This window comes from Macrobrachium nipponense, chromosome 24 (genome assembly GCF_015104395.2).
Source record: "Macrobrachium nipponense isolate FS-2020 chromosome 24, ASM1510439v2, whole genome shotgun sequence".
In the NCBI taxonomy this organism is placed as follows: domain Eukaryota; kingdom Metazoa; phylum Arthropoda; class Malacostraca; order Decapoda; family Palaemonidae; genus Macrobrachium; species Macrobrachium nipponense.
Genome location: NC_061091.1, coordinates 9,281,233 through 9,294,637, shown reverse-complemented (window position 1 = coordinate 9,294,637; position 13,405 = coordinate 9,281,233). Strand labels below are relative to the sequence as shown.

The following is a 13,405-nucleotide window of genomic DNA, read 5'->3' as shown; positions in this document are numbered from 1 at the left end:
ATTGCTTATCTAGATTATTAATTACGAGACGATCGAGGCATTAAAAATATAATTTTGGGGCAAGGAAACTAGTTCATACCAAATATTGGTTTGTAGATTATGAAAGTTAGTATTACTATTATTAATTATCTAAATTATCAATTATTTACATTATCAACAAAGCCGGATAATAATAAGCGTTCTTCTCTTGTTCGTCCTGAAGAAGAAGAAGTAAGAAGAGAAGAAGTATGAAAGGTTAAGAATACGATTTAGGGATAATAAAAGAATTTCGTTCCAAGTTTGTCTTTTTAGATTATTAATTCTAAATTATGATTATCAATTATTCCAATTATCTATCTACATGATTAATCATAAGGCGAGTTAGGTAATAAAAATTACGAATTATTTCAATAATTTTTAAATTATTATTTATAATTAATTATAAGACCAATGAGAAGAGTGAGACTTTAAGCAAGAAACGAATTGGATACCAAATGTTGGCTAGTAAATTATCAATCTAATTATTAAAAGCAATAATCATTTTAATTATTACTTATCAAAATTATTAATATAAGAGAATGACAATGGCTCTCCTCATTAAAGATGAATTATTGCACCCGAATGTCAGAGACTCATGTTTGTGCAGTCCGAAACTTCGTTATCAAAAGGTCAGTGAATAAAATGCCAACAAATAATAGAGGGTGAATTAAACATCGATTATCATCAGCGTTTGGTGTTCAAACTGACCCAGTGTTGGAACTTGGAATCGCATAGAAAGGAGTAAGACTGACACAATTTTCGTTTTCTGTAAAAGAAAATTATCGTTGTTTGTTTGTTTGTTTTATGGTGTCTTTACGTTGCATGGAACCAGTGGTTATTCAGCAACGGGACCAACGGCTTTACGCGACTTCCGAACTACGTCGAGAGTGAACTTCTATCACCAGAAATACACATCTCTAACTCCTCAATGGAATGCCCAAGAATTGCACTCGCGGCCACCGGGGTGACAGGCCAAGACCAATACCGATCACGCCACTGAGGCGCTTAAGAAAACTATTGTGCCGGCTTTGTCCGTCCGTCCGTCCGTACTTGTTATGTCCGCCCTTATATCTTAAAAGCTACTGAGGCTAGGGGCTGCAAATTGGTATGTTGATCACTTACCATCCAGTCATCAAACATACCAAATTGCAGCCCTCTAGCCTGAGTAGTCTTTATTTGATTTAAGGTTAAAGTTAGCCATAATCGTGATTCTGGCAATGATATAGGATAAGCCACCACCGGCCAGTGGTTGAAGTTTTATGGGTCGCGGCTCATACAGCATTACACCGAGACCACCGCAAGATCGATCTGTTTTCGGTGACCTTGATTATTGGCTGTAGCGGCTGTGCAGAAAACTCGATTGCGCCGAAAATACCTCGGCGTATTTTACTCATATTATTATTTGGAGTTATTGATGTTATTGCCAAGTCGAAATCGTGACAGACTTACACTAAAAAATGATCTATTATAACATTTACAATTTTATATAACTAGGCACAACCCATGAAACTTTAACATGGTCAGTTAGTAATAAATTTAATCTGGTTTTCATATCTAGTTATTATTGCTATTTTCAAGTCGAAATAAAGAAAATACCATTCATTAAAAATGATCTGTTATTATAATTACAATTTCATATCTCTAGGTACAACCCATGAAGCTGTAACCTGATCAATCATTGGTAAATTCAATCTGGTGTTCATACCTAGTTATTATTGTTATTTTCAAGTCAAAATAAAGAAAAAAACTTTCATATAACTAGGTAAAACCCATGAAACTATGACATGATTAGTCCATAGGTAACTTTAATTTGTTTGTCATATCCAGTAACAATAAAAACTAAAGTATATATAAGCGTACATTTTTCCCTGAATATTTCTTCTAGTGTGAAACAACGATAGTCTGCTGTCGTCGAGCCCCGGGACAGCCTCACTTACTGCTGTTCCTCATAGAAGATGCATAATGACCTCAGGTCATTATGCATCTTCTATGGCACGGTGCAAGTCATAATAAAATCTATATTATCACTTCAAAAAGGCAAGGAGAGATATGAAAAGATTTGATCAACTTCAGAGAGAGAGAGAGAGAGAGAGAGAGAGAGAGAGAGAGAGAGAGAGAGAGAGAGAGAGAGAGAGAGAGAGAATTGCTGGTTTCAATCGAACTGAAAGAGGCCAATTCAATGGAACATTCATAAATTTTGTCGAGCAAATCTTTTCTTTGCCTCAATATGAGAGGTAGAACATTTTCTGCTTTCCGAGTCCAATGAACTTTTGAATATCAAAGGTCAGAGGATAAAGATGACTAACTTTCTAGTTTTGCTTTAAAAAATGAATGAGCTTCCTTTTCTCCCAGAGCGAAGAGGAGAAATTTGTGAATGAAATCAAGGCTGATATGGGCGGATTTTTATCAGAATATTTTTGAGATCAGTAGAAAGGTAATCGTGAATTTTTTTTATAAGATTTCTCACGTCAGAAAGGGGGAAATTCATATCATTAATAGTCATTAAAACAACAGGCATTTGGAGACAAATAAAACTACAAAATAAGTATCGAGAATAGGAGCAAAGCTGGAGTATTTTTCACTGCAAAATAAGCAAAAGTGAATATTAATTTCAGGTTCAATTTAGATAATTAAGAACACTTTTCTTCCTAAATGGAGTTATCAGGATAACGAAAATAAAATGAAATCACAGGACCGATAAGACAATATTATTATTATTCAGAAGATGAACCCTAATCCTCTCCACAGGGACACTCACCTGAAACTCAAACTTCCAAAGAATTTGACGTTCATTTGAAACCTCACGCAATCGTAAAAAGTATTTTTTTTATTGGAATCATAAAACAAATCCATCTCGTAAGTAAATTTTCAAGGCGCTCAAAGAGACGTTTCAAGCGAATTCCTCGCGGATCAAAATATGGTTTCAGAAACTTGAATTTTGGAGAATGGTCAGACTGGACTTCAAGAAGCAAAGTTGTGAAGAGAAGTCAAACTGGAGTTCAGTAACTGAAATCTTAAAGGACAAACCGGAATTTCAAGAGCTGGAATTCCAGATAAGTAAGAACAGACTTTAAAAATTTGAATTCTGGAGAAATATTAAACGAGGTGAAAGCGAAAAATTTGAAACAATTTCAAAGAAAGGTCAAATCACACTTCAAGAAATAGAATTCTGATGAAAACTGAAATGGCTAAAAGAAGGGACTTCTGCACCAAAAAAAAAAAAAAAAAAAAAAAAAAAAAAAAAAAAAAAAAAAAAAATAAAAAAAAAAAAAAAAAAAAAAAAAAAAAAAAGGTACGGATGAAGGCCAACCTAAAATTATGAGTCTGAAAAAAGCTAAAACCTTTTCCATGAAAGGAACTTGGGGAAATTCCGAATTGGACTTTTGAGAGACATTTCAAGAGAGACCAAACTTGAAATTAATATTCACTTTTGCTTATTTTGCAGTGAAAAATACTCCAGCTTTGCTCCTATTCTCGATACTTATTTTGTAGTTTTATTTGTCTCCAAAAGGCTGTTATTTTAATATTATTATTGTACCGTGGAAATGATATGAATTTCCCCCTTTCTGATGTGAGAAAGGACACACTGAGGAAGGTTGAACTGCCCTAGAACGAGTCGACACATCCAACAGGATCTTCCTTGAAAATTCAAAATTTGCATTCAACTTGACGTTATAATAAGAGGCAAAATTTGCATTCAACTTGATGTTGTAAGAGTCAAAATTTGTATTCAACTTGACATGTTATAATAAGAGTCAAAATTTGTATTCAACTTGACATGTTATAGTAAGAGTCAAAATTTGTATTCAACTTAACATATTATAATAAAGGGTCTAAATTTGCATTCAACTTGACGTGTTATAATGAGAATCAAAATTTGCATTCAACTTGACTTGTTATATTCAGTCAAAATTTGCATTCAACTTGACTAGCCATAATGGCACACCGTTCATATCTAAAATATGAAATACAATTTTCAATAAAAAGAGAGAATGAAGAGAAAAGGAAACCACAAGGTAAGAAAAATGGAAAACATACAAACGTCATATACACCATACACAGTTAAGTATATATGGTTGGTTCGTCTGGGAAAAAAATTATCTTAGCCCGAAGGTTGGCAATTAATTTCGAGAAAAAGATGAAAGGCACAAGATGTTAAGAGCCTCAAGCTAATTAATCTTTTTGAGAGGCGAAGAAGAATCTATTCACCAAAATGGGTTTGTTAAAAAGGCTTTTAAAATATATATATACTTAAAAAATTAATTTCGTGGAAAAGAGAAATATTCTGTACGTGGTATGGTGTTATATTTCGAAACCTGTAAATAAGGTTTTTGTCATCAAATTTTATAGATTTCTCTCTCTCTCTCTCTCTCTCTCTCTCTCTCTCTCTCTCTCTCTCTCTCTCGTCTCTCTCTCTATAATATATATACATATAGTGTATATATATTATATATATATATATATATATATATATATATATATATATATATATATATATAGTATAGTGTATATATATATATATATATATATATATATATATATATATATATATGTATATATATATATGTATCTATATATATATATATATATATATATATATATATATACTATAGTATATATGTGTGTGTACGTATCTCTGTATCTTATATATATATATATGAATATATATATATATATCTATATATATAATATAATATATATAATAATATATTGTGACGTTTATAGATCGTTTCGTCTTACCCAAGTATCAATTAAATAATTTGATTGTTTGGAAAACGGCAGCCATTTCTTTAGAAATATCAGCTGATTTTTAGCAAAACGCGGGAAACCCAAAAACCCGCCAGCCAGAGATAGGAGTTCCCCAGTTGGGGGAATAGAGTCTTTTGTCAGCTTTAGGGACGTATCTCAAAAGGGAAGGATGTAGGCAGATTGGTACTTCTTAGACCTATATCTTAAGCTCTTTTTCCTGTGACCCCTCTGCTGGCTGTATGCTTGTTTTCCAGGATTTGCCTTGATCGTGGGGGTTAAGCTGACTTCCAACCCCCAAGCAACCCACCTGAATTCTCTTCTCAGTCGGCTGCGAGACGTGATCGGACAGAGTCGATTACCTGCCTTCCTGTTAGGCCTATCCAGGGTGTGAGTGGCGCGCCGAAGCCCAGGCCTCAGACAAAGGGGGGTGGCCCATGCTTTCCTACAAAGATCCACATTTTTCTACAAAGGTCCACACTGAACACGACATCCAGGTACGTCTTGTGGAACAGCATATTGCCAGTCTCTCCCTTATCACCTATTATCATTTTGATCCTCATTCTCCCAATTCAATTTCCAGCAACAAAAGAAATTCATCCTTTTGTTTCCCTCTCACTGCCTCATGGCCGCATGCTTCCCTTGTGTGATCGTCCCAGACCAATGGAGTCATTGCATACTTCAGTGAAACCTTAAAAGTTCCTTCTCCCCAGTATTAGAGAATTAATTAATCAAAGCAAGAAGTCATTTTCCTTTTATCTTGTTTAATCTGGGATTCTTTTCCAGATTCCATGAGTCACGTGCCGTCTCTCTGCCCGCAAGTGTGCAATATCCAAGTGTATGAAAACCAGCTATAACTACTCCAGTGGAGCCATCATTTACCTTTTCTCCAGGCCAGCACGGGCCTTTTTGTAAATAAATAGCTGTAAAGTAACGAGCTGAGTTTTCTGGCGACATTCCCTCTAAAGAAATGAATAACTATAAGTTTCGGTAACGTTAAAGCAATTCCCTCTTGAAATCCCTCAATTATTTCCGTTTACGTATCTAGCCTCTCTCAAGGCCAGCTAAATACGTAAAATTGGCGAATCTTGCCAGGTTCGAACCTAGCTTGCTTAAAAAAAGCTTGTAAATCGCGTTATCCGTTGTAAAACGTAAACTGTAAATGTTTTTCAAAGCGCAAAACAAAGCACACTTGCAGCGGGAGAAAAGACACTGACTCACGGTAAGGTATTCCATTCATTAATATGATTATTCTATAACCAATGTTAGCTTAAGGTACGTTTAAGTATTTTTATTGTAGAAGTGTTTAAAAGAAGCGTAGGTAGAAATCTTATTATTGTAACGGCCAGAGCGCCGAGCGAATTCTGTTATTTTGTAAATCGCATTGTTGTTGTAGGAGCTCACACGAACGAACACGTGTGCAGATAGATGCCAGAAAGGACCAGATCAAACTAGGAAGTGCTTTGCCAGGGTTTATTGCTGTATTAGAAAGCCTAGCTAGTTAGGAGTGTTTTACTAATAGTTACGGCAAAAGAAGTGTACAATTCTTTTGTCTGTGATATGTTAGGGAATCCATTTTTAACTTAGTTTTCATTCCAAGTGTTGGTAACTGCTTACCTCTCAGCTAAATTCAGCTTGTAGAGCACTCTCGCGCCTGCGCGTCAACCAAGCCTTCGTTTTGCTCACAGCGGCAGCCATGTTGTTACCCATTTAAGAATTATCTAAACAGTTTAAGCAAAGTAACGTAAGTCTCAAAGTTTTAACGTAAATAATATCAACTCCGGTACTAGTATCTATCGTTCTGCCAGAGAAATTACGTAATTCGCCTTGAATAAGAAACCAAAAGTTCGTGTTGTAAATCCTTCGCATTTACAGAGAATCAGCTGATTCGCCATCACTGCTAGCCCGCGCTGGGCCAGCTCGCTCACGTGTTTCACTCGCATCACTCACTCACTCGCTCGCTGAGGCGAAAATTTCATTTCACTTCTTCGTACTTAACGTAACCTCATTCACAAAGTGTTTGCTAACATTTTCGTTTTTTAAATCCTTACCGTCATTTCACTGTTCACAGGGACCTAGTAATCTTACATAAAGTTAACGTAAATCTCAAGTAGAGTAAATCACAAGAATTGTTAACGTAAAACGCATCTTTGTAAAATTCATATTGAAACGCAAATCATTTCATAAGCGCAAGCCGCTAACATTAACGTAAAAATCGTTCACCACGAGCGCGTTAATCATTTTCATAAAACGTTATCCAAAAGCAATTCTTTCATTAAAAACGTTAACGTAAGTAAATCCATTTAACGCAAGTTGCGTCATATTAAACTACATTAGTAGTTTCAATTCAAATATAAGGGAGTTCATTCATATATCATTTTTCACCCTCTCCGAGAGAGAGAGAGAGAGAGAGAGAGAGAGAGAGAGAGAGAGAGAGAGAGAACCAGAACCCATTATTCACAAAGCCAAGAGTACGACATCTTACCATTAAATTATAGCATGCAGAATTAACATTATTTTAGTCTCTTGTGTCTTTCATTTACACAGCGTGTACATTTATCGGAGTACTTCAGCGAGGGACTGAGCATTTCTTCAATTATCATTACCTGTCGTTGCCCGAGTGGTCTTTTCATTTTCTTTTATCACAAAAGACTTGCGTATACCACAAGCACCATTCGCACAGTGTGCCACGCAAATTCATTACTTCCAGACAGGGAAGTTCGTACCAGTTAGGACTGGCCACCACCAGTGCACGTCAGGTCTTACCATTTTACAGTGCCACTAATTCTTGACACTGTCCATCGACTGGCTGCTGAAGTACTCCCACCTTTTACTTTCTCTCCTCCACCATTACACTCTGCCATGGAGCAGTGCCATTTCACTTCAGTATATTTAAGTATACTGCATGTAGTGTCCAGGACACACAGCACGATACCAGTGCTCCAAGGAAACTCCTCATAAGTGCCATTGTCACCTGTACAGGCCGTACAGGTAGCCATTAAACCTGCGTGTCCGTCCTTACGGAACGGCCCAGAGTAATTAGTGTGTCCGTGTACAGGGTCAGTGATCCTTCGGAACACTCAACAAGGGAACGCCTCCCGAAGTGCCGCAATACCAGCCCTAAGTGCTGACAAACCTGCGTGTCCGTCCTTATGGAACGCCCAATTCATTAATGTTCCGTGTACGAGGATCATGATCCTTTCGGACCAATCAAGGAATGCCTCCCGAAGTGCCGCAATACCAGCACTACTTGTGCTGTCCAAAAGGAACACCTCAGCAGGTGCCATTCACAAAGTGCCACCGAGCACCCAGTCGTTTCAGACTTTTCGTTACCACGTCGCAGAACCCATTTCCAAAGTGAGTGCCACTTTCCACAGTAGGCACTCCCATTCCATCCATTACCCTTCCTGGCCATTAATATCATTTTCCTCCGAGCCTCTACTGCAGCCTAAGGGAAATGACTTCCCCCTGCTTTCCCGCGACTTCTTTGCCAGAGAGCTAGAGAAGCTCGGAGCCCTCATAACTCTGGGCAAGAGGCCGGTTACAACTGGACAGCACTTGACCAGTGGATAAAGGCGCAGCAGCTGCTGCGCGCCTGCAAGAAAAGGAAGAAAGAGAAGGCAGAGGAGAAAGCCAGAGAAGCAGAGAGAGAGAAAAGAGAAGCAGAGGAGGAAAGCCAGAGAAGCAGAGAGAAAGGAGAAAGAAGAAGAGAGAAAGCATGAGCTAGCTCTCATAGATGACGCCCCCCCAATCTCTCTGCTAGTTCTAAGCCCCAGACCATGAGCTGGATCTCGGGTAAGAGGTTTGTTGCGGAGGTTCTGCAACCACTTGTTGTGTGCGTGGCATCTGTGAATTCCGACCAGGTGCCCAAGTCGGTCTCTACCTTGGGAGGAGAGCTTCCAGGGTGAACTTCTCCAAGGCTACCATGTAGCCCTGCCTGATGAACAGTCTCCTACGGCTATCAGTGGGTACAAGTCATGGCCGACACCGAGCCCAGGTCTCCCTTATTTCCAGAAATCATTGCCTAGGGGTGCCAAAATCCAGACAAACGAAGAAATTCAGTTTGAATGGATTGACGGTAAACTCTATTTTCTGTTCCTTCGGTCCTTCTGAATGTAAAAATGCCCTTTCTGGACCAGGTGACCAAGGAAACCACATTGTACCGCCTGGGCGTAGTTGACCAATTTCATAATGTTTATCAGGTGATATTGGCCGAGATTTACTTAAGCCGTATCTCCCCTGGACGCAGCTCCCACTACCAGATGCATCGGATCCCTGCAGCATGCCTCATAATCAAACATCAATTTTAGATTCAGAGGCTAGTGCCTTCGATGTCCCAGACATCCCTTTTTATTTGTGAACCTGCCCTGACCCAGTGTAGAGCCCCAGACGTTTCTTCCGCATCATCTCAGCCTCATACCATTTTACCGCCTACCTCATCCACTTTGGAAGAGGTAAGCCCACCAGTTAACCCCGGACTTGTTTCCGAGGGTGATTCCACGGAGGATTCCTAACCTCCCATACCTCAAGTCACTGCCAGAGAGGACTTTTCGCCTGTGCCAGAGCAGACTGCCAGCCTTGGTGACTCCACAGATTCGCAACCTGTGGGGCCATCTCGGCCCTTACCGTACAGTGCCACGGAAGAGGTTCTGGAACACATTCTGCCGAGACTGTGGCCGCAAGGGTCACAATGTCTGCCCAACTACGGAGGGTGCGCGAACCACAATATTCCTGCCATCGCAATGGCCATTACTAATCCTTCTTCACTAGGACCCCCCAGCTAAGGGCCCTATAACCGTCGCCCCCCTCCAAAGCCATTATCAGCCAAGCACGTCAGAGCCTACGACGACTCTGGCGCTCAAATCTCTCTGATACGGGAAGATCGAATCCCCGAGGGGCTAACGTCGATAGACGTCACTTAATAACCATAGAAGGTATCAACCATATCAAGCTGATCCTTCCGACCGTACAACTTGAGGGTCACCAGACCTAATTTCTCGAAAGTATGTACTCTTGCAGTTGCAAGCTACATTCAGGAGGTTACGACCTCCTCCTAGGGCAAGACATGAAGTCTCCCTCACCGTTCAAGAAGCCTAGGGGTCCTAACCCACGCAAATCACTCCAAAGCACGGAGTCATCGAAATTCTACTTCCTCCAGGAAAGTTACGTCCACCAACAGTCTCCCCCGTTACCAAGGAGGGAGATTGACCATTCACAGTTCCGTTGCAAAACCTGCAACGTAATAGGGCACTCTACTAATTGGCCTAGGTGCCCTAGCCGACTACCAGCAGTGGACACTGTTCATTTTCCACAAGGCTTAGCCTTCAACAAGAGACAGGAGCCTCTGTCTCCCATTTCCAAGGGCACGCTGAGAGGTATTGCACCTCCGGTACCCGCCACAGGTCCAGTCGACCTCAACACTTTGCCAGTGCCACTTGGCAGCACTGAGCAGTGCCAAGCTCCGTCCAGCCTGGACGTAGAGCCACCACCGAACTTGACTCCTGCGCCTGGCCCGAGCTAGTGCCGGCTGCCTAACCTAACCAAGGATCCTCCTACAGGAGATCCTCCAACAGGCATGGAGCTTACCGCAGCCCATGGCCAATCCAAAGTCCATGAGTCTTCTTCACCCTCCACCCACTGTCGCCCGAGGATGAACCTCCGGCAGACCTAACATTCCTCACCTCCTCTGGAAAACCAGGAACTGCCCGACCAGGAGTCAGCCTGGAGTTTTCCCCTTACGACGGCTGTCGCAGCAGCCGGAGTGAGGGCCTCCCCTGCAGTAGGTTCCACCACCTCTACGACGGTTGCTGCAGATACCGAAGTAGGGTGTTCTCCTGAAATCCCTCAGGCTACCACTGCCTCTGCTCCTGCCGGCGTTTCTGGCCTTTCCCCAGAGTCGGTGCCTCTGTCTACTCCTAGGACTGGTATAGCCAGGTCCTGGAGGAATAAGAAGAAGAAGGGACGTAGCAAATCATTAACACACTAACCAAAGAGCCACACGCTCTCCTTGACACCTGTGCCCGAGGTACAGTGTCCATTCAATTGCAGAGTGATCCTGGCACCTACCCAGAGAAGGTAGCCAGCCTGATCTCTGCCAGTAGAACTAACCCTCTAACCCCTAGCCATCGTAATACTAACCCTCACTTAAATATAATTACCTCATTACATTTCCATCCTGGTAATGCACTAACCACTCATAATCCTCACGCACCATTACCTCACCTCTCATATAGTTTAACAATTCCATCGCTGAACTGTAGTTGTGCGTACCACACTCTGGAATGATTGCATCTTCATTTAACTATAACGAGTAGGTTAGGCTAATGATTTTAGTACCAGGGCATTAGGTTTAGTAGCAAGTAGAATTTTCAAGTAACCTTATCTAGGGTAGAGTGAACTGTCGTCATAGACAACCCATAGTTATTACTTAAGCTAGATTACATCACTACATGAAGTTAGTACACTTAGATCTTTGCCTATAAGTTAGTAGGCCATTGTAGTCAGCCATATTGCTGCTCAAAAAACTTCAAGTTGGAGTAGGAGAATGGGTAGTCGAGACGATCAATTCATTTAAGCCAAGACCTTCACGCCCGAAAGGAGTGAATGCCTTCTTAACAGGGGAGCTGTGACGTTTATAGATCAATTTCGTCTACCCAGATATCAATTAAATAATTTGATTTGGAAAACGGCAGCCATTTCTTTAGAATATCAGCTGATTTTTAGCAAAATGCGGGAAACCCAAAACCCGCCAGCCAGAGATAGGAGTTCCCAGATTGGGGGAATAGAGTCTTTTGTCAGCTTTAGGGACGTATCTCAAAAGGGAAAGGATGTAGGCAGATTGGTACTTCTTAGACCTATATCTTAAGCTCTTTTTTCCTGTGACCCCTCTGCTGGCTGTATGCTTGTTTTCCAGGATTTGCCTTGATCGTGGGGGGTTAAGCTGACTTCCAACCCCCAAGCAACCCACCTGAATTCTCTCTCAGTTGGCTGCGAGACGTGATATCGGACAGAGGTCCGATTACCTGCCTTCCTGTTAGGCCTATCCAGGGTAGTGAGTGGCGCGCCGATGACCCAGGCCTCAGACAAAGGGGGGCCCATGCTTTTCTACAAAGAGCCACATTTTCTACAAAGTCCACACTGAACACGAACATCCAGGTACGTCTTGTGGAACAGCATATTGCCAGTCTCTCCCTTATCACCTATTATCATTTTGATCCTCATTCTCCCAATTCAATTTCCAGCAACAAAAGAAATTCATCCTTTTGTTCCCTCTCACTGCCTCATGGCCGCATGCTTCCCCTTGTGTGATCGTCCCAGACCAATGGAGTCATTGCATACTCAGTGAAACCTTAAAAGTTCCTTCTCCCCAGTATTAGAGAATTAATTAATCAAAGAGCAAGAAGTCATTTTTCCGTGTTTATCTTGTTTAATCTGGGATTCTTTTCCAGATTATTCCATGAGTCACGTGCCATCTCTCTGCCCGCAAGTGTGCAATATCCAAGTGTATGAAAACCAGCTATAACTACTCCAGTGGAGCCATCATTGAACTTTTCTCCAGGCCAGCACGGGCCTTTTTGTAAATAAATAGCTGTAAAGTAACGAGCTGAGTTTTCTGGCGACCTTCCCTCTAAAGAAATTAATAATAACTATCAGTTTACGGTAGTTTTAAAGCAATTCCCTCTTGAAATCCCTCAATTATTCCGTTTACGTATCTAGCCTCTCTGGCAGGCCAAAGCTAAAAATACGTTAAAAAATATACTATATAATATATTATATATATATAGATATATAATATATAAATATATATATATAATATATAAAAATATAATATATATTATATATTACTTATATATATATATATATATATATATATCTTAATATATATAAAAATATAAAATAGAATATATATATATTACTTAATATTATAATTATATATATAATATATATATTAATTAATATATATATATATATATATATATTATATATATCCCATGAAACAACTTGAAATCCTGCCAATTCGCGTAAAACTGTTTACAAATGGAATAAAACACAGGAGAATGCAAAAGACCGCTAGGAAAATGGGGGTAAAAATGCAACTGTCAAGACGCATATGGACTTCAACGGAAAGGCTGACAAATCCTTTGGAAGGTCTTCTTTAGAGAGTGGGCCAAGAATAGAAGTTCGGGGATTTATGCATTAACAGATAACTTTATTCCAGTCATAAAATCTTTCACTGTTTGAACATTTCTGGGCATTCTCTCTCTGTCTGTTTGTCAACGAGAGAGAGAGAGAGAGAGAGAGAGAGAGAGAGAGAAGAGAGAACCTTCTCCTCTTATTTATCAGTGAATGTCGTGGATACAAAAATTACCTGACCGATCGAGAGAGAGAGAGAGAGAGAGAGAGAGAGAGAATCTTCTCGAATCTATCAGTGAATGTCAGGATACAAAAATAACCTCGAGAGAGAGAGAGAGAGAGAGAGAGAGAGAGAGAGAGAGAGAGAGAGAGAATCTCCAATGTTTTCCTCGTTAACGTTTCAGGGAACCATCAAAATTTACACGCCAGAGAGATTCGTTTTGTAATTAACGAGTGTCCTACCCACGGTCCAGCCCCGGATTCCGCTCTCCGAAGAAGTCCAAGAGAT

The 13,405-nt window shown here is 40.2% G+C and overlaps 1 protein-coding gene across 7 annotated transcripts in view; it reads right to left on the bottom strand.

The window, feature by feature from the left end:
- The window catches only part of LOC135205429 (neurensin-1-like), a 341,552-nt gene that overhangs the window by 29,017 nt on the left and 299,130 nt on the right, over window positions 1–13,405 (bottom strand). The window lies entirely within an intron of this gene.